Below are 22,178 nucleotides of genomic sequence, written 5' to 3'. Positions count from 1 at the left end.
CTCCTTCCTTTTGGGCATTATGGTTTGCAGAATGGGTTCTGAAAGTTTATCATGTAATCCCTTTACCTCCTTTTAGCACTCTTGCTAGGAAAGTGAGGGAAAATATGAGGCAAGAACTGTTAGGTGAATTGTTTACTCTGATTTTGGTCATCTTCTTGTCCAGTTTGGCAACATCTAGAGATGCAGATGCATTTTCAAACTTCCCATCACTTTGGCGTGGTCAGGATTCTCACTTTCCTCGACATCCACTCATGAATGGGGACTCATCCTGTTGCTGCCTGGTTCATACAAGGGTTTCAGGTCTCAGGAAGCTTGTTGTGGGTTGAGGACAGTGGCCTGGTGAGAAGTTTCCTCCCAGGGAACAGCCCAAACCAGCTTCTCCTGCACGCGGAGATAATAGGGTGGTGCCAATGGTTCAACCAGTCAGGTTCAGTTTGAGGGTGTGCCCCTCTCTGGGACAGAAACCCTTGCCAGTTGGGAAATATTGTCACTACTTTGCTTCCTACTGTCTTTGCCTTTGGGGTTCAGGCCTTGACTAATTCTCCAGCAGCTAGATGGTCATTTCCCACAGTAACCCCATCAACATCTAAGTGAAGACACATTTCTAAGATAGACCCAATACCCGGGGTGGGGGGGGGGACACCTATTCTCTCAACATGTCCCACTCTGGCAGAATCTGGAGCTTGGGTCCCCCTTACGTCTCCAAGGGGATGTCCCTTGGCCATGTGAGGTAGCATCATGTCAGAATTTGCGAGTGAAGATACCTCGGGTCTGACTGGAGAAGAGAGTCACTGTCTCAAGTGGAAACCAACCTCCAACATTTCAAGATAGTCCCTCTGGGACCATGCCCCATTTTGCTAGTGGAGAATTGAGCCCCTGTAAGTTAAATGGTTTGCAGGAGGCTGATGGTAGCTGACAGCCAGAGCTCTTTTTCTTTCTTTTTTTTTTCTTTTTGGGTCACACCCAGCGATGCTCAGGGTTTATTCCTGGCTCGACGCACAGGAATTACTCCTGGTAGGGTTCGAGGGACCATATGGGATGCTGGGGATCAAACCCGGGTAGGTCATGTGCAAGGTAAAGACCCTACTGTTGTGCTCGGACCCCAAAGCCAGAACCCTTAAGCCAATACTTGCCCTGCTTCCACAATTATCTGCCTCACACTAATTAAAATAAAACTCATGTTCAGAGAAATCAGAATCCGGTTGTCACTCAAAGCTGAATACCACAGTCAGAATCTGGTTGTCATTCAGAGCTAAAGGCCACATGGGTATAGAGGTTTGCACATTTTTAAATTTTACTTTATTTTTTGTAGCACAGCAGTAGGGCATTTGCCTTGCACGCAGCCAACATGGCCGACCCGAGTTCGATTCCTCCGCCCCTCTCGGAGAGCCTGGCAAGCTACCGAGAGTATCTCGCCCGCGTGGCAGAGCCTGGCAAGCTACCTGTGATGTATTCAACATGCCAAACACAGTAACAACAAAATCTCCAATGGAGACGTTACTGGGCCTGCTCAAGCAAATCGATGAACAACTGGAGGACAGTGACAGTGACTTTATTTTTTTAAAGTTGTTCACAATAATTCATTACATTTAATATTCAAACACCAATCCCACCACTGTGTACCTTCCCACCACCATAAGAAAAAAGTGTGTGAAGATTGTTGTATTTCATCCTGGAACTATTAAGCCCTTGTATAAGAGATTATAAATATGTATGTTAAACCCAAACAGATGTGTGCTACTTTTGGTACATCAGTAGGGTAGAGTATGAGATGTTGTTTCAGGAATTCTGAAATTTAGGATGCGATTATAGAGCAGATTCACTCATGAGCAGAGTCTATGTTGGTCTCTTCCGGGAGCTTTATTTCAGAGTCTCTGGATCTTGGCCATTGATGAGATTATATGGCACTGGGGGTAGTTTTTGGGTGCAGCTGCCAAGCTACTGGAGAACTTGGGAGCTGCAGGGAGGAGGCACAGTCCTGTTTTATTCCAAGTGAGCTTGGAGATCTCAGTCATGGGTCCTGCATACCTGAGTTTTTCTGCAGGTTCCTTCGTGGATGCAGTTGTTTGAGCCGTGGAGAGTGGCCTTGAGTATGGCTGTGGTTGAGTTCTGGAGGTTTTCAGCTGCTGGGATTCTACTGGGGCGGGGAGGGAAACTCAACCCCCCCCCCCAATTGCCCCAGTGAGGCGAGGTTTGAATTTTCTAATTTCCACAATCTTTAATGGAAGGAGCCTCATAGGAGCTCTGTCCTGTGCCTGGTATAGCAGTTGTCCACCTTGCTTCTGACTTGCCATCTGTGGACAGGTAAGCAGTCAGGTGTGATCTGCAGGTCTAAAAAGGTAGAAGAAAGCTGTACATTGGTGGGGTAGTTGGAAGCTGTTGGAAGTTTTCTGCATCAGTGATGTTCAATAGGATAGCGATTTCCGTGGCCCTTTGACCATTTGAATTGTGCTTCATGCAACTGGGGTGGTATACTTGTTTTTTGTTTTGTTTTTTTTTTAAATTTTCTAACTATTTAAACACCGTGGTTTACAAAGTTGTTGTTAACACAATTGTTGTAGGTGTTCAATGTTCTAACACCAATTCCACCCCCAGTGTGACTTGCCCTCCACTATTGTCGCCAGTTTCCCTCTCACTCCCCAAATCTGCCCCATTAGCAGGCACAAAATACGGTCACTGTTACTGTCCTCCCATTGTTCATTGATTTGCTTCAGCGGGCCCAGAACGTCTCCATTGTGAGACTTGTTGTTATGTGTTTGGCATATCAGATACATCAAGGGTAGCTTGCCAGGCTTTGCCGTGGGGGCGGTATACTCTCTGTACCTTGCCAGGCTCTCTGAGAGGGGCAGAGGAATCAAACCCGGGTTGGTCGGGTCGGCCACGTGCAAGGCAAATGCCCTACCCATGTGCTATCTATTGCTCCAGCCTAGTAATTCATTTTATATTGCTTGTGACAACAAAATGATAACTAGAATTATCAAAACATAGGTCAGTAGAAGAAAATTTGTGAAAATGGTTATATCTCCCAGTGATGTTGTTAAAGTCCTTATCTGAGGATTTACGGAGCTGGTTGTTGTTATTTGAACCTTCTGTAGTATCATTATTGCTTGTTGAGCTTAGTGGGCTCCTTTGCTCCTTTCCCATTTAATTTTCTGTGCTTCTTCTGGAATGTCAGGATTGTGGGATTTAGAAGTGTTGCGTGGCTGTGGATGCTCCAGGAGCTGTAGAACTGGGGCAGTTCTAGGCCCACCCCGCTTCCAAGGAGGCCCCCGAGTTTTCAGCCTGTGCTTTCTATTGGCTTGGTGTCTCTTCAAGATTGGGGTTGTGCACTTTAAATTGTATTTCACAGGACAAACATAGAAAGATTGCATTCATCTGGGGAATATAGAGTAACAAAATAGGAGACTAACATCCAAGAATAGTTGAGGTAAGTACCAGGAGGTTCACTCCATGACTTGAAGACTAGCTGCACATGCTAGGGGGAAAGGCAGCTCAGATAGAGAAGGGAACACCAAGTAAAGGGTGTTGGGAGGATCTTCCCAGGATGGGAGATGCATGCTGAAAGTAGACTATAGACCGAACATGATTGCCACTCAATGCCTTTTTCGCAAACCTCAGCACCCAAAAGGAGAGAGAGAACAAAAGGGAATGCCCTGCCATAGAGGCGGGATGGGATGGGGGGGGGATGGGGGATGGGAGGGATACTGGGATCATTGGTCGTGGAGAATGGGCACTGGTGGAGGGATGGGTACTGGATCATTGTATAACCGAAACCCAAGCACAAAAACTTGTAAGTCTACAACTGTACCTCATGGTGTTTCACTAATAAAAATTGTTTTAAAAGAATTATATATAATAATACATTAAAAAATAAAATAAATAAATTGTATTTCACACAAATCTTTCATATACTGGACTATTTGAATGGTCATCGTGCTTCTAGGCTTGTTGATGCTTTCTGGCCATCTCCCCTCAGGTGGCTCAGAGTTAACCAGGTCCAGTCACAGTGCTTGCTTGATTGTTTTTTCTCTTCCCACCCTATTCTCCTCCTAATCAAGCCATCATCGACCCAGATACTTGAGCCAAAACATGGCTGTCCTCTGACTTTTTTCTCTTCCTTATCTCCTATACCCACCTCATCAGCAGGTCTTAATTGCTTTATCTCTAAAGCTAAACTGAGTCCAGCTGCATCTCTCCAGCTCTATCTCTATCTTCCTGGGCCAGGGAACCAATCAATCTTCCTGAACAATCAGTCAGTCTAGTAATTGGGTCACCCTGGTCCCATTCATCTGCTGTTTTCCTGCTCCAGACTCCCTCAGACAACTGCTAGTGGTGTTGTTAAACTCCCCCACTTGATCACATTTGTGTGAAAGTGTCCAGAGCTCATCACTATTTGGTTTATTCCCTTCTTAAGTTGCCTTATTCGCCTATGTTTGTGTTCCTGCTTATAATGGCAGGGCCTCTCTGTCATCCTTGCTTGCCCCGTTCACTCCTTTATCTCAGGCTCTGCAGTCCTGCCTGGCATATAATTTGTACTCAGTAAACCCCTCAGTGATAGCCAGGGAAGGAGATGAAATAACAAGAGTCAAAATACAGACGGGTGATATGGTAAAAACTGAGACAATGCTGCCATTCATATTCACGGAAGGTTGGTGGTTTCGTTTTAACGTTCTGGGGTGGTGGAGAAACCTATGTTCAGGCTAGTTGCCTTATCTGGGGATGAGGAGGCTGGGCCACCACCGACCCAGTGCCACCTGGGACAAAACTGGAAAGCACTCTGCTCCCTCGAGGTCTGTGCACGGCCCAGATCCGGACACCTTTGTCTTTCTGGCTGCCGGGCTGAAAGAGGAGAATGTCTTCCTGCAGGGCACATGGTGTTTCCACCCAAGCAGAGTCTGGATAGAGATGGAGAGAAACACCGTGTGATTCTAGGGCAGGGAACGGTGACGCCATTCTGCACAGCAATGGCTTTTTGCAGGTTTGCAACCTGAGACTGTGGTTTTATTTTTATTTACTTTTTATTATGTTTGAGGCCACACTCAGAACTGCTCAGTGCTTCCTCCTGCCTCTGCACTCAGAAGTCACTCCTGGTGATGCTCTGAGGACCCTACAGGATGCTGGGGATCGAACCTAGGTTTGACATGTGCAAGGTCTTAATTACCTGCTGTACTCTCTCTCCAGCCCCATGATTTGATTCTTAAAATATGTTTGGGATATAGTTATATCAATATATAGTTATATTTGAAACCAAGGAAACTTTAATAAATAGGTTTTCTGAAAACTGAAGTCCTTAGATGGTTATTTTTGCTTGTATATTACTCTGTGTGTGTGTGTGCATGCGTGCGTGCGTGTGTGTGTATGTGTGTGTGTGTGTGTGTGTGTGATGTTGTGTTTCTGGGGATGGAACCCAGGGCCTCAAACATGGAAAGCAAGTGCTGCAATACTGATATACACCCCAGCCTGAATATCTCACCTTTAAATGAAAGTATCCAGGTATTCCTCTATAGTGGGTGGCCAGGCTTTTGGAGGGACCATCCTTCCTGAAGTCCACATGCAAAGTCAAGCAAAGCAGCCAGGTGAGATGAACCCTCCACACTGGGTTGTGTCTGTTCCCGGTTGTGCTAAAAAGTTCTGGGAAGTGAGACACCCTCAGCGCTGGCTGCTTGAAGAGATGCAGTTAAAGCTTGTTCGGGCAAAGAGCATATTCAGCAAGGCTTTATCCTGGAGAGGTTTTTTAGTGACCTTGCTGTGCCAGAGCTTCTCACCTTTTTTTTTTTTAAAGCACATTATTTATTTTTCCAGACAAAAATCAAACATTTTTATAGGAACTATAAAGGTTAAATAGTTTTAGCAGGTTGTAATTAGTTAATTTCGTTTAACATATATTGGACCAATTTTACATTATTTTAATTACCTTTTGAAATAAATGGTTTGGTGAACAAATTCACTTGATGTGCAGGATCAAACAAAATTACCTTTCCTCTGGGTAGGCTTAAGTTTCACAAAATGATTTGGAAATGACCTCCTTTGCTTTCATCTAAAAATATCTTTAGATTTAGAAAATGATTAAAGTTGGATATATTGCATTTTAAGCCAATCATATTTTATCATTTTCTTTTTTTTAAATTTATTTTTTATTAGTGAAACACCATGAGGTACAGTTGTAGATTTACAAATTTTTGTGCTTGGATTTCGGTCATACCATGATCAAATACCCATCCCTCCACCAGTGCCCATTTTCCACCACCAGGATAATATCCCTCCCCCCCCCCCCCCGTCCCCCGCGCCCCCACCACTGTGGCAGGGCATTCCCTTTTGTTCTCACTCTCCTTTTGGGTGTTGTGATCAGCAAAAGAGGCATTGAGTGGCAAACATGTTCAGTCCAATTTACTTTCAACCTGCATCTCCCCTCCTGGGAGGATCTTCCAAACACCCTCCATTTGGTGCTCCCTTCTCTATCTGAACTGTCTTTTCCCCTAGAATACCTGGCTGGCCTCTAAGCTATGGAGTAATCCTCCTGGTGTTGATCTCAGCTATTCTTGGGTATTAATCTCATATTTTGTTATTTTATATCCCCCAGATGAATGCAATCTATGTCTATCCCTCTCTTTCTGACTCATTTCGCTTAGCATGATACTTTCCATATTGTACCACTTGTATGTAAATTTCATGACTTCATCTTTTCTAAGAGCTACATAGTACTCCATTGTGTAGATGTACCAAAGTTTCTTTAACCAGTCATCGGTTCTTGGGCACTCAGGTTTCTTCCAGTTTCTGGCTACTGTAAAGAGTGCTGCAATGAACAAACAAGTGCAGATGTCACTTCGGCTACACATTTTTGCCTCTCTGGGATATATTCCTAGGAGTGGTATCGCTGGGTCAAGTGGGAGCTCAATTTCTAATTTTTTGAGGAACGTCCATACTGTTTTCCAAAAGGACTGAACCAGTCGGCATTCCCACCAACAGTGAAGGAGTGTCCCTTTCTCGCCACATCCACGCCAGCAACGGTTGCTTTTGTTCTTTTGAATGTGGGCCAGTCTCTGAGGTGTGAGATGGTATCTCATTGTGGTTTTGATCTGCATCTCCCTGATGATTAATGATGTAGAGCATTTTCTCATGTGCTTTTTTGCCATTCGGATTTCTTCTTTGAGAAAGTTTCTGTTCATTTCATTGCCCCATTTTTGGATGGGGTTGGATGTTTTCTTCTTGTGGAGTTCAACCAGTATTTTGTATATCCTTAATATCAACCCCTTGTCAGATGTGTATTCGGCGAATATTCTTTCCCATTCTGTAGACTGTCTTTGTATTTTGGTCACTGTTTCTTTGGAGGTGCAGAAGCTTCTTAGTTTAAGATAGTCCCATTTATCTATCTCTGTTTTCACTTGCTCGGCCAGTGGCGTGGCATCTTTGAAAATACCATTAGCCTCAATGTCATGGAGGGTTTTGCCAACTTTGTCTTCAATGTACCTTATGGCTTCTGGTCTGATGTTGAGGTCTTTAATCCATTTTGATCTTACCTTTGTACATGGTGTTAGGCAGAGTTCTGAGCCCATTTTTTTGCATGTAGCCGTCCAGTGATGCCAGCACAATTTGTTAAAGAGACTTTCCTTACTCCACTTCACATATCTTGCACCTTTATCAAAGATTAGATGATCATATGATTGAGGGGAGATGTCAGTGTATTAAACTCTGTTCCATTAGTCTGCAGTTCTGCCTTTGTTCCAGTACCATGCTGTTTTGATTATTACCGCTTTGTAGTAAAGTTTGAAGTTAGGGAGGTTGATTCCTCCCATTTTCTTTTTCCCAAGAATTGCTTTAGCTATTCGTGGGGGCTTATTGTTCCATATAAATTTCAGGAGTGTTTGCTCCATTTCTTTGAAGAATGTCATGGGTATCCTTATAGGGATTGCATTAAATTTATACAATGCTTTCGGTAGTATTGCCATTTTGACAATGTTAAGTCTCCCGACCCATGAGCAGGGGATGTCTTTCCATTTCCTCATGTCCTCTTTTATTTCCTGAAGTAGCGTTTTGTAGTTTTCTTTGTACAGGTCCTTTACTTCCTTAGTTAAGCTGATTCCTAGGTACTTGATTTTCTGGGGCACAATTGTGAACGGGATTGATTTTTTCATGTAGCTTTCCTCTCTCTCACTGTTTGCGTATAGGAAAGCCATGGACTTTTGGGTATTGATTTTATAGCCTGAAACTTTACTATACAAGTCTATTGTTTCTAGGAGTTTTTTGGTGGAGGTTATTGGGTTCTCTAAGTATAGTATCATATCATCTGCGAATAGTGAGAGCTTGATTTCTTCCTTTCCTACCTGAATGCCCTTAATATCTTTTTCTTGCCTAATTGCTATTGCAAGTACTTCCAGTACTATATTGAACAGCAGTGGAGAGAGTGGGCATCCTTGTCTCGTCCCTGATCTTAGAGGGAAGGCTCTCAGTTTTTCCCCATTGAGGATGATGCTTGCTGTAGGTTTGTGGTAGATGGCTTTAACTATGTTGAGGAAAGTCCCCTCTATACCCATTTTGGCTAGGGTTTTCATCATAAAGGGGTGCTGGATCTTGTCAAATGCTTTCTCTGCATCTATTGATATGATCATATGCTTTTTATCTTTTCTTTTGTTGATATGATGGATTATGTTGATTGATTTCCGAATGTTAAACCATCCTTGCATCCCTGGGATGAATCCTACTTGGTCATGGTGTATGATCTTTTTGATGAGTAGTTGGATTCTATTTGCTAGTAGTTTGTTGAAGATCTTTGCATCTGTGTTCATCCGGGATATCGGCCTGTAGTTCTCTTTCTTTGTGTTATCTCTGTCTGCTGTTGGTATCAGTGTGATATTTGCTTCGTAGAAACTGTTCAGAAGTGTATTTGATATTTCAATTTCGTGGAAAAGCTTAAAGAGGATTGGGAGTAAGTCTTCTTTAAAGATTTGTAAGAATTCACTGGTGAATCCATCTGGGCCAGGGCTTTTGTGCTTGGGGAGACTTTTTATTACCATTTCAATGTCCTCGATGGTGATAGGTCTGTTCAGGTATTCCAGGTCTTCTTGGTTCAGCCTTGGGAGTCTGTAGGAGTCTAGGAATTTATCCATTTCCTCGAGGTTTTGATGTTCCGTGGCATAAAGCTTCTCAAAGTATTCCCCTGAGGATCCTTTGAATTTCTGTAGTTTCTGTTGTAATGACCCCCTTTTCATTTCTGATTCGGTTTATTAGGGTTTTCTCTCTCCCTTTCTTTGTGAGTTTTGCTAGGGACTTATCGATCTTGTTAGAGCTTCTCACCTTTACTGAGCTTCTTCTAGATGCCAAACACTGACAAGGTCTTGGAGAGACAAAATAAATAAATAAATAAACTAGACAGGACTGGAGTGATAGTACAGCAAGTAAAGCACTTGGCTTGCAGGTGGCTCTCTGGGTTCGATCTCCAGCACCCCATAGGTTCCCCGAGCACTGCCAAGAGTGATCCCTGAATGCCGAGCCAGGAGTAAACCCTGAGCACAGCCAGGTGTGACTTAAAAACAAAACCAGAAGAAGAAACAAACACCTTCTTAGAGATTCTTCAGACAAATAGGCAGAAAGACCGAGAAGGGAAAAGCAGAAGACCAGGGTGCCCTTTGAACCCACAGAGGGAGGTCCCCATGCAGGGCAAGCCCAGGGCTGGGTGGCATTGAGTCAGCAGGTGCCAGGTTCATGGTCGGGTCCTTCTGTTTTTCAAGCTGTGTGGCCTTGGCATGGGACTTCCCCTCTAAGCCTCAGTTTGCCAGTCTGCTAAGTGGGCTGATAAGATGCCACTTCCTATGACTACAGAGAGGATTGAGGAGCAGGCAGAGCATGGGGAACAGGTGGGGTGCCCAACACCAGAGCAGTTGCCTAGTTGCCTTGGCATCTGTTGACTCCACTGAGTGCCACTCATCGCTGCGCTGTGCAGTGAAGGGTGACCCAAGCCAGCCCCAGGAGGGCACACAACACCCCCCCCAACCCCCCCTGCCAGGGACAGGCATTTTCACACGGGCTCTCCACCAGAGACTGATGGTGTCGGAAAAGGCCAGACCCTGCTGGGCCATGGAGATGGTGTGGGGCCAGTTTTGTCCTGTCATTGGGGCTGAGGGCAGAGCCCAGGTGGGAGAAGAAGGAGCCTCTCAGACTGCAGTAAGGGACATAGAAGAGGGACGAGAGAGAGAGAGAGAGAGAGAGAGAGAGAGAGAGAGAGAGCTGCAGGCAAGGTACTGGGGTTCGATCCCCGGCACCCTGTAGAGTCTCCTGAGCTGGAACTCCGCCCAGCATGATTCCTGAGCTGGTTGTCTGTCCCCCTCCCGAACCACCTGTCTCACAACACACAAACAAACCCTAGAAGCCGCTGATGAACTTTCAGCAGACTTGGGTTGGGGTTCACCAGGGGAGACCCAGCAATAGTGACCACAGTACCCTCTGCCCTGGCCTGTTCCCTACCATCATACATACAGGGGTCCCCTGGTGCTCACTGGGTGTGATTTTTTTTTTTTGTGGGGGGGAGGCCACAGATGGATCTGGTGGGAGGGATGTTCTCTAAACCCTCTGGCATGGATAGTGAATTTGCATACAACTGCTAAACTGCATAATTTTAGTACTCTTACATGTTTGTGGGGTTGTTGCATTATTTTTGTTCGTTCGGGTATGTAATGCATGATATTTGATATGTTCCCTTTTGTACGCTTAAAGTGTATAGCCTGCTACTTTGATAAATTTGTGATAAATTTGCAGGTAGCCATTGAAGCAATATTTATCGGATTACTTTACAAAAGTACAGTGCTGTTTATAGTCATTCATCCATGCAGTAGATCACAGTAAAATATTTAGAAATACATTTTTAAAAATTTTAAAAAATTCAATTCCCCTCTGGCTTGCCTTGGACCCCTCTTAGTCTGCTGCGGGAACATTGAGTTCTCATACCTTGGAGTCGGTGAAAGTGACCATCCCCACCAAGTCACCAAAACAGGTGACTTCAGGAAAAATCTAGGTTAACCTCTGACCCTACGAGCCCCACCTTGGCTGTCCTGTCCAAACAGGGCCCTCCACGCCCGCTACCCCCTGCCCAGATGAGACCCACCTTGGCTGTCCTGTCCAAACAGGGCCCCCCACGCCCCCCACCCTCTGCCCAGACCCAGTAGAGTCCTTTAGTCTCCAGACCTGCTGGTGGTTTGCATGTTTCCGGTCCAAGTTGTTTCTAGGTTCATTTGCCAAGTGCCTGCCCCTCTCCCCTCTGCCTTCATCTTTTTTATCCCACTGTGGGTCAGGAAAGCAGCCTGGGAGTACTCGGTGGGTCCATCAGAAACGAGAGCCAACATCCTATTGGTGTTGTCACACCGGTAGTGCTCAGGGCTGACTCCTGGCTCTGTGCTCCTGGTGATACTCCAGGGATTAAGCTGAAATTGACTTTGTGCAATGTATAAACTCTTTAGGGGCAGCTGGGGGGACCCTGACAGCTCTTCCCCTACCTGCCTGCATTTGGGGTGGACCCAGGCCACTCCTCCAGCCAGGGCAGCCTGGACCCTGGGGCAGAGGGCAGAGGAAAAGAGGGCCAAGCAGGTTGATTGATCAGATGCTGTTTATTCCTTTCTCCCCACGCGACTGCCCCAGTCTCTCTAAGCCTCCCATTCTAGTCTCACACTCTGCTCCTCATTCCCGTCTCCCGCTGTCTCTCCCGCTCATCATTCCACGCTCCGTCTCACAGCCTGGGCTCTCTCTCTCTCTCTCTCTCTCTCTCTCTCTCTCTCTCTCTCTCTCTCTCTCTCTCTCTCCACGTGCCTGCTTCTGTATTCTTCTACATTCGTCTCTCTCTGTCCCCCATGCTATTCTCTCCGGGGTCCATCTTGCCACCCTGCTTTCTCTCTCTCTCCAGCTCTCTTGTCTTTCCAACTCCTCAGCACCCTGGGCTGACAAGGCACTCAGTCAGGTAGCAAAATCAACATAAGAAAGCCCTTCCTGAGGGCCCCCCAAGTTCAGAGGGAACACCACCTAAGAGGTATTCCAAATCCCTTCCTGACTGCCCAAGGGCAAAATACCTCCTAAGGTGTTTCTCTCCTTTCCTCAGTCCAATAACTCTATCAACATCTCAATACTAGTTATTTTTGTATGGACACAGTAGGAGATAACATGGAGGCTTGTAGGGCAGCTCTCCTGGGAACATCTTGCCACAGACTCAGACTTCAGCACTCAAGCCAGATTAATCATTCCTAACCCTAGCAGGGTCTGAATCTAATTATTACTTTTTGGATTATGACCGCATTTGTCCATGACCAAGCTCTTAACTTATAGTTAAGCATTATGGTGCTTTGGCCAGGCCCATCTCGTTGCCAGGGTAGCACATAGCTTACTTCATGCCCTGGTTCCATCCAGTCCCTATTCAGGACCCTGCTTTTGGGGGTGCTAGGAAGTAAAGGCAGCTGAGGCTTAGGTGAGAGAACAGATGTCCAGAAGGGAAATATCACTGAGAGTCATGTTACAAAAGCATAGCATATACTGTCTTCTTGTGTCCATACAAAAAGGACATTGCTCTGAATAAACTATGCAAAGGACTTGGGGAGAAAAACAAAAACAATATTTGCAAGTCAACAGAGCACAAAGAAAGAAGTTACAAAAAAAAAACAGGAATGGGAGCACTGTGATGGGAGCAACCCAATAAACCTAAACTACCTGAGGCTATGCAGGAAGGACTAAACAGTTTTATCCTACAGTGCAAGCCAGGCGCCTGACTCCTGAACTATTTCTCAGACCCCAAGCATCTTATTTTGAGCCATTCAGATTTCACAGAGACTTAGAATTGGGAGACTTGACCACGTGGGGAAGAATCCTGCCCTGTCACCAACTTGTGACATACTTGAGTGAGATTCTGGACTCCTTTGTCCCTCAGTTTCCTCTGTGCTAAGTGAGTAGGAAGGGCTAGAGCCATAGTACAGCAGGTAGGGCATTTTCCCTGCAAGCAGCCAACCCGAATTTGATGCCCGGCACCCCATGTGGTCCCAGAAGCACCACCAGGAGTGATTCCTGGGTGCAGAGCCAGGAGTAACCCCTGAGCATCACTGGGTGTGACACTTCCCCACAAAAAATCTGCTCTGCCCTCCTGAAGCTATTACAGAGGGAGGAAATGGGTCTTGTAGGAAGGGGTCTGGCTCACACAAGGTGCTCAGTTAGCATTTGCTGTTATTCCATCGATCAGCTATGTGGCAGAGTCATGAACTGTAGTGATGACCGGAAACTGGACATAGGAAAGAGACGGAAAAGATCTTCCCATGCACTCAATTCCCTGGGGAGTCTGGCAGGACTTGGCCGGTGCCGTGGCTGGGAGTGCCTGTGACTGCTGCTTGGAGTGTGGCTCTAGCCTTAGTTGAGGTGGTTTCCACCTTATGTTGGTGGCATAATACTGCACTGAATAAATGAAATAAATTGCCAAACATCTATTGTCTCTGTATCTTCATGCTTTTAATTTTTTTCTTTTGGGGTCACACCAGGCAGTGCACAGGGGTTACTCCTGGCTCTGCACTCGGGAATTACTCCTGGCAGTGTTTGGGGGGACCATATGGGATGCTGGGAATTGAACCCGGGTCGGCCGCGTGCAAGGCAAACGCCCTACCTGTTGTGCTATCGCTCCAGCCCCTGTCACTGTCACTGTCACTGTCCTCCCGTTGTTCATTGATTTGCTCGAGCAGGCCCAGTAACGTCTCCATTGGAGACTTTGTTGTTGCTGTGCTTGGCATATCGAATACATCACGGGTAGCTTGCCAGGCTCTGCCGTGCGGGCGAGATACTCTCGGTAGCTTGCCGGACTCTCCGAGAGGGGCGGAGGAATCGAACTCGGGTCGGCCATGTTGGCTGCATATAAGGCAAACGCCCTACCACTGTGCTATCACTCCAGCCCCTGTATCTTCATGCTTTTCAAATGTTGCTTCTGGATGCTTTAGATTATAAACGAGCTTTGTCTTCCATTTCTATGGAATGGCATTGCCTTAAATGCGGCATTATTAGTAAAATACCCGTCTGTGATCATCTGTAATCTGGTGAGCAAGCCACATTCAGTTTTTCTTCTTTGGGTGGATTGGGAGAGGGAACGCCCAGCAATTGCTTGGGGACTTCTCCTGTCTCCTGTCAGAGCTCAGGAAACATGCTGTACCTGGGCTTGAACCCAGGACTCCCACATGCATCTCAGATCCCATTGAGCCATCTCAGTGACTGAGCTCAGATTAGCCATTTTTTTAATGAGCTCAATAGGGGGAATGATGACTCGCTTATAGCAGAGGGAGTTCAAGCACTGGGGCAAGAACAACGGCGAGGCAGGCTTCTGCCGACGTGGAAAGGCTTGGGAGAAAACACTACCATTTATAGTTATAGTGGCCTCCAACTTTCAGCACTCCCGGAGCTGATGAGAGAGCACTCTCTATTCAGGAAGTCGAAATATGTCAGCAAAAAAAAAAAAAAAAAAAAAAAAAATCTCTCCCTATCCCATCAGGAGCCAGAGAAGTTTGGGCTGATCTTCTTTAAGTCAAGGAATAAATGTGCAACACGATGGCACATCTCTAGGGACCCCAAGCACGCCCCGTAGGCATGTTGAACTGATGGTGGTTCCTTCCATTCTATTTCAGGTTCTTTCCATCACTTGGGACCCGGAAACCGGACCACGCAGCATCCTACTGGTGAGTTCTCTTTCCTTTCTAGATCCAAGTGACGAGCCGACATTATTTTTGAAATGATATTCGCACTTCTAAGTTCACCGCATCTCGCCCACCGTTATAATTAGATGTCTATTTATTCACGCTACTTTCCCCCCCTCTCTGAATGATTTGAATGTTTCTGTGCCTTCGGAACAACACACTGATCCATGTTCTTGTGTTTAGACATGATCAGGAAGGAGATCTATGAGTCTATGCCAAATAGGTTAAAGTAAAAACTTTTTTTGGGAGGGGGGGTAAGGAAACTATTTTCAGGCCTCTGTTGACAGTTTGCTCATTGCAAGCAGTATCCAAAACAACAGAGTTCCCCAAGCCAAGGAATTCAGACAGTCTCACGCAATGAGTGGTCATGAAAGCGCGCGTCACTGTCCACAGAGGCGCTTTCTCGTTGCTCTCTTTTTTTTCTCTCTTCTCGGAAATGGGATTGTTGTACAATGACATTTCTGCAGGGATAGCAAACTTCCTTTCCCGTTAGGAACGTGGTTTACTTTGCCAGCGGAAGTTTCTGGGCTTCCTGTAGCATTCCCCCCTGGAGAGTTCAGCAGTGCTGTTCATTGCCTTGTGTATCGGTTCGCATTTGCTGCATAACAAACCACCCCGAAATGCGCTGACTTGAAATAATGGTCATTTCTTTATCCTAAAAGTCTCTGGGCTGGTACCAGGGCTGGGCTGGGCTCCATTGTGTGACACTTCTGGTTTCTGCAGTATCTGCGGTCCGGGCAGGTTGGGGCATCGAACCTGCCGGAATGATGACAGTGACTGAGAACTGAATTTTACCATCCTGTATGCTGCCCTTTGCCCTTTCACATGGTGGGCAGGGGGTGGGCGGTAAGGGGTAGGGTATTAGGAGAAAAGGCAGAAGCATCTATATATATATATATATATATATATATATATATGCTAGGAGTACTGTAGAAGTTCAACCATTGATTAAGCTGATTGAATTGGGCATGAACTCCACATTCCTTTTTTTTTAATTGTATCACCATGAGATAGAGTTACAAAGCTTTCATGTTTGAGAGTCAGCCATACAATGATGAAACACCCATCCCTCCACCAGTGCACATTCTCCACCACCCACATCCCGGTCCTCACCCTGCCTCTATGGCAGACAGTTTTCCCAATATTCTCTCTCTCGTTTTGGGCATTATGTTTTGCTCTAAACTTCCTACCACCATTCAAGCCTACCTGCCAGGGGCAGATGCTAGATAATTTATCTTCCATTAGTCATTTTGAAGATCATGAGAGCGTGCGTGGCCGTGATTATAAATGTGAGTTTCTAGATTGTAAATGGTTGGGTTCCAGAGAGAGCTCTGTATGGCACTAATCCCTTTTGGGATTCAACTGGGAGAGTCTATCTGGGCCAGGGTTGTTGGTGCGCTAAAATGGCACCTGGAGGTAAATTGTGGGCATAACAGCCAGTCTGCTGGGTGGGCCGGGACCCGGAGAGGGGCAACCGCATCCTCAAGGCAGAATCATCTTGAGTGCTGGTACTATTTTGGTATTTTACAATCTTCTTAAAAATATTTTAAAATTTGAAAAAACTGTAAAGGTAAAGGTAAAGGTAAAGGCCCTCCCGTTGTTTGTCGATTTGCTCGCGTGGGCCCAGTAACATCTCCATTGGAGACTTTGTTGTTACTGTGTTTGGCATATCGAACACATCACGGGTAGCTTGCCAGGCTCTGCCGTGCAGGCAAGATACTCTCGGTAGCTTGCCGGGCTCTCCGAGAGGGGCGGAAGAATCGAACTCGGGTTGGCCATGTTGGCTGCGTGCAAGGCAAACGCCCTACCGCTGTGCTATCGCTCCAGCCCCTGAAAAAACTGTAAATCTATTCAATTCTTCCCATGTGTCTGATTCCATGGAGAGCCTTTGTTGAGGTGGTTTTGAAGTATGTACGAAGTATTGTACTAATGGCACTACACCACTCTCTCCAGCCCCATGATTTGATTTTTAAAAAGTGTTTTGGATATACTTGATAGATATCAAATAATTTGATGGGACTTATTTTTTAATGTGAATGTTAATTTTTCAGTTCTTAAAATGGAATTGGAGTGCCTTTCAGAGCAGGACTCTGCAGTTACTAATGTTATGAAAGGGGGCAGCCCTGTGGCAGGTGGGAGGATGTTGGGAGCCATGAATTGGGGCAGCCTCGCGGTGGGCCGCGGGGTGTCGGAAGCCAAGGAGGGACCCAGCAGGGTGTCGTTGGGCTCAGGTATGGCATGACCTGGTGGAAAACATTGTACTAGTGGTGCCGAGGTGCATACAGATGAGTGTCAGCCCATGCCCACCCCCCCAAGCCCCCCATGCCTGTAGAGTCAGCTGAGACCTACAAAAAGAGCCGATGTTCTTATGCCCCCAAGCACCATGAGCACCTGCCCCCCCTTTGGGTTATTCCTTTGGTTTTTCCTTCTTCTCGGGCCCTGCCAAAACATACTCAACCAGAGACAGAAAATGCATCCGTGGCTACCAGCCATTGCCAATGTCAAACACAGTCCTGTGGCAGGGGGCAGTGTCTGGGGGAGGAGCATAGCCCCTAGGGGTGGGGTGCTTGTGGCTGGACCATCCTTAGGATGGAAGGATGCAGGACAGGGAAGGACCAGGAAGGGAGGGGGTAGGTGGGTGGAACTGATCTGGTCCAAGTCTCTCCCTCTGTCTACTCACAAGGTGCCCCCACAGAAGGCAGCAGTGGCCAGCCTCGGTCCCAAGGCCTCCCTGACCATTGGTTTCTAACCGTTTTCATGGTTGGGATCCAGTGATGGTGGCCCAGACTCACCCGACACCAGAGCCACGTCCTACTGTGTCTGCGGTTGGGTTGGGCTGGTCAGGAAGGCTGGAAGGACATTGGGGCCCTCAAGTGCCCTCCAGGTAACTCGGCCCGGTACTGCTGGGCTCACTGTCTTCTGCCAGCTGCTAGGGTGGCTTTTATTTTTTTATGTTTTTTTTTTAAATTTTTATTAGTGAAACACCATGAGGTATAGTTTTAGACTTACAAATATTTGTGCTTGGGTTTGTTATACAATGATCAAGTACCCATCCCTCCACCAGTGCCCATTCTCCACCACCACTGATCCCAGTATCCCTCCCACCCCCCATCTCCCCCATCCCACCCTGCCTCTGTGGCAGGGCATTCCCTTTTGTTCTCTCTCTCCCTTTGGGTGCTGAGGTTTGCAAAAGAGGCATTGAGTGGCAATCATGTTCGGTCTATAGTCTACTTTCAGCATGCTTCTCCCATTCTGGGAGGATCCTCCCAAAACCCTTTACTTGGTGTTCCCTTCTCTATCTGAGCTGCCTTTTCCCCTAGCATGTGCGGCTAGCCTTCAAGTCATGGAGTGAACCTCCTGGTACTTATCTCAACTATTCTTGGATGTTAGTCTCCTATTTTGTTACTTTATATTGCCCCGATGAATGCAATCTTTCTACGTCCCTCTCTTTCTGACTCATTTCACTTAGCATGATACTTTCCATGTAGTACCACTTGTATGTAAATTTCATGACTTCATCTTTTCCAATAGCTGCAAAGTGTTCCATTGTGTAGATGTACCAAAGTTTCTTTAACCAGTCATCTGTTCTCCGGCACTCAGGATTTTCCAAATTTTGTCTATTGTGAACAGTGCAGCAATGAACATAGAAGTACTCATCCACAACGCCGCGATTCCAAAGACTCAGATAGACTTGGTGGGTGAAGACATGTCAGAAGTGACATTAAATTAGAGCCCCCTGCAGGGGTCAGGGACTAGAGCCCAGCGCCACGGGCAGGGGTCAAAGGTTACAGCCCCGTGTGGGGGGTTCTGGGTGAGTGCTCTGAGGGGGTCAGGCCTGGACCTTCTGAGCAGTTGGCACTGCAGAGAAAATGCAGTCGCGTGCCCATTTTCAGTGTCTGGAAGGAAAAGACTGCGTGCAAGCAGGGAAAGGGGTCCCGGCATGAAGAAAGGCAGACTATGGCACCAGAGGAGGGACAGTGATAGAGTTCACTGTTGGTGAGTCTCAATTTGGGTCTCGGAACCCGGACGGTTTAAATCAGGGATCATCAGGCTGTGCTGGTCACCAGTGTCTCACTTCGTGTGCAGGGGGTCAGGCAGGCAACTCCTGCTGACCCTAAGACCTAGGACAGGGCCATGGCAAGAGATACAGGGAGGGTCCAGTGGCCAGAACTCACCAGTGAGTCCTTGACTGGTTCCACGTGAATCTGCTTGCCGAAGGTCAGGTTTCTCCCCGCCCCTGGCCTTGTCCTGCTGGGTTCCCTCCTGCCTGAGGGCCGCCACCCCAGAGCCCTTAGAGATCAGGCAGTTGTGAGCTGTTGTGTTCTTCTCTGGGCTCCACCCGTGAGGATCAGTGTCCCTGATAAACAGCGCCCAGCCCCAACAGACACGCTGACATCAGCGGCTGAGCACGGCGCATTAAATTACATGTGTCCGTTTGGAGGCTGCAAGGTGGACCCACCCTCATCCCGCCAGCCCGAGGCTGGCGTGGCCATGTGGGCTCTGTGGCATGCGGGGCGGAAGCTGGGGGGTGCCTCTGTCCCCCCCTTCCCCGCTGGGTCTCTCTTCTCTCCATCAGTCCCAGATGGTGTCCAGACTGTCCTTCCGTCTTCTAGTTCAGGGACTCCCAGTGGGAAAGGGTCCCTGTTGGGGTCCTGGCAATGGGGAACCTCTCGGCTGGGAGTTGGGGTGCAGGTGTGGGGGGGCACAGGTGAGACATGTGTCCTTGCTTCACCCGAGTGCTTCCTCAAACCAGGTGCCGGGGTGCACGTCCCCCCCCCCCCCCCGCAGATTCTGGACAAGCCTGGAAAAGGTTTGCACCCCTGCCCCTGGAGCTGGACTCCAGGAAGGTGGGAGCCTTGGCCGGGACCTTGGGGGGTGGAAGTGCCATTCATATCCCTGCCCATCCCCCCCCCCAACCATTCCTGACTCCTGGCTGGCCCAGGTGGTTCTGACAGTGTCCTGGGGAGCAGTGGTGGATGGCGGGTGGGGCCCCATGGTGGTCGCCAGTACTGTGCAGGCCCCAGTGTTTGAAGCAGGAAGAAGATGGGGTTCAGAGGGCGCCCTCGGGCTTCCACTCAGGTGTGTCAGGGAGGCCGGTGACCCCAGGCCCCTCTCAGTGAGACAGTCCCCAGCCACTTCCTCAGAGCTGCACAGGCCACCCCCATACCCCCATCTCCTCCCTGGGAATGGGGAAGGCAATTCCAGTCCCTCCTCCCGCCTTGCGGGGGGCACCCTCCCCAGCACCCCACTCAGGCTCTGAGCCTGGCTGACATGGAAGGGGACCCTTTCTCTGTGGGCTCTTCCTGTGGCAGTCTTCAGACCTTCTGGAACTTTCCACCTGGATCTCGCACTGTTTCTTCTCTGTTTTTGTTTTTGTTTGGGGGGCCACACCTAGTGATGCTCGGGGCTTCCTCCTGGCTCTGCACTCAGGAATCACTCCTGGTGGTGCTCAAGGGACCATATGGGATGCCGGGGGTTGAACCTGCGTCGGACACATGCAAGGCAAATGCCCTCCCCACTGGATTGTCACTCCGGTCCCTCTTCCTGTGTTTTCTCTCAGCACCCTTCCCACAGACTGAAGCACTTTGGGGCAAAGCATACTTGACAAAGAAAGACCCAGGCTTCCGTGGGGGCAGGGGGACTCTCCGTGTCCCCGAGAACCCTCCCTACCTCCTATTCTGGACCTTTATACCTCAGCCACGTACCAGCCGCCTACCCGGGACCCTGGCCGTCCTCCTGAGGTGGCCTTCAAAGCCCTTTATTCTCAGCTCCCACCTCAGCCTCAGCCCTGGACCTCCTCTGCACTCTTCAGGCTGTTAGTGCCCCCTGAGGCTCTCGGAGCTGACCCCTCCGCCCCCAGAACCTTCTATGTGAGACCCTCGCCCCTTGATTTGGAATTTTTCACCTTGATGCCACAGTGGAAGCATCTTTTGAGTGTTTGTTCTAGTAACTGTCACTCTGGCCCCACCTGAGAGACTGAAAAACAGCACCCCACCCCAAAAGACATGAGCCTTCACCCTGTGCCGTGCTGGGAACCGGTCCGCTCTGGGGAGCCCCTCCCACCCCCTTCCTCCCAACACTACAATTCTGAGGTCAGATCATTGGAGTTGCCACCCCATGGGGCACGCCAGGTGCCTGTCCCTCTCACACCCCTGAATGTGTGCGTGGACAACTGTGTAGATGAGTGTGTGAATGTGTGTGTGTGTGTGTGTGTGTGTGTATGAATGTGTGTGAATGCGTGACCGTGCAGATGAGTGTATGTGTTGTGTTGAGTGTGAACGGAATGAAGGTATATATGTGAGTGTGTGTGGGGTGGGGGTGAACGTGTGTGAATATGTCGCTGTGAAGATGTGAATGGTTGAAGATGTGTATGGTTGTGTGACTGTATGTGAGTGTGTGAATGGTGTGAAGGTGTGAGTGTGTCAGTGTGTGTGATGTGGGAGTGAGTGTGTGAATATGGTAGTGTGAGAATGTGTGGCTGTATCTGAGTGTGTGGGTGTTGTGTGACTGGGTGTGAATGGGTGAGAATGTATGTGAAAGTGAGTGCACGGATTGTGTGCGACTGAACAGGCGTGTGGGTGTGTACGTGAATGGGTGGGAATAGGGGTGTGATTGTGTGGGAGTGTGGGAGTGTGATTGTGAGAGAAAGAAGAGAGGAAAAAGAAGTGGGAAGAGAGAAGAGGGGAGGAAGAGAGGGAGGGGACAGTGAGGGAGAAAAGGCCGGGGGCAGACAGACCCAGGGACACCCGCACTCGGACAGCAGACACACCCCCGGCCAGCGCCTGTGTGGAAACGCTGTCTCAGCATTGCTTCTCATGCCCGTGACCAGGCCTGGTGCCCTCTGTGTGAGACCTGATCAGCGTGGCTTCATGGGGGCATTGAGATCAGGGGTGAACCTGCAGTGGAAGGCCTCATGGGACATGCCTTCGGGCCCCTGGCCCCTGGCCCCTGGACGGACCCTCCACAGCATGTGTCCTTGGGGGCAGCTGTTTGTCTGCCTGCCGCCCTGCCCATGTGAGTCTGTCACGGATGGCAGTTCTGGAGCGTGGCACCTCCCCCGAAGGACACGTCCCGGCACAGACCCGCAGAGGTTGCAGCCTGAGAATGAACTAAGTGTTTTGGGTGGTTCCTCCATGGAGGGTCCCAGGCGAGACTCTCCGTTGTGTGTCCAGATGGGACATTGTGCCCTAGCCGGCCGCCACCGTGGCGATGTCAGGAGCTGACACTGCCCCCGCCGTCCCAGGAGCCTCCTGCCCCAGAGGGAGCTGGAGACGGCCCAGAGCAGAGCCCTCAGCACTCAGCTCCCGTGGTCTGGGAGACGCTGTCAGCCCACGGCTCATGGGCTGTTAGACACGGGAGCCGAGCATCAACCCCGAGCCGGGGGTCCCCTGCTGAGGGATGGTCGTGGGTCCACTTTGTTCCTGTGCACTGGCCACAGACCCCCAGGCTGCAGCTGCTCGTATCATAGCCAGGGGGTTTCGTGGC

General features: G+C 48.5%; 1 protein-coding gene across 1 annotated transcript in view; it reads left to right on the top strand.

Annotated features, from left to right (window-relative positions):
- GNG12 (G protein subunit gamma 12) overlaps positions 1-22,178 on the top strand; it is a 142,794-nt gene that overhangs the window by 56,395 nt on the left and 64,221 nt on the right. Inside the window, exon 2 of the mRNA XM_056110924.1 lies at positions 14,625-14,675. The gene's annotated coding sequence lies outside the window, so the exon portion shown is untranslated. The remainder of the gene's footprint in view (positions 1-14,624; positions 14,676-22,178) is intronic.

Source organism: Sorex fumeus, unplaced genomic scaffold (assembly GCF_029834395.1).
Source record: "Sorex fumeus unplaced genomic scaffold, SorFum_2.1 ptg000011l, whole genome shotgun sequence".
NCBI classification, from domain to species: Eukaryota; Metazoa; Chordata; class Mammalia; order Eulipotyphla; family Soricidae; genus Sorex; species Sorex fumeus.
The sequence above is the reverse complement of the archived record's forward strand: the minus strand, read 5'-3'. Positions and strand labels throughout refer to the sequence as shown.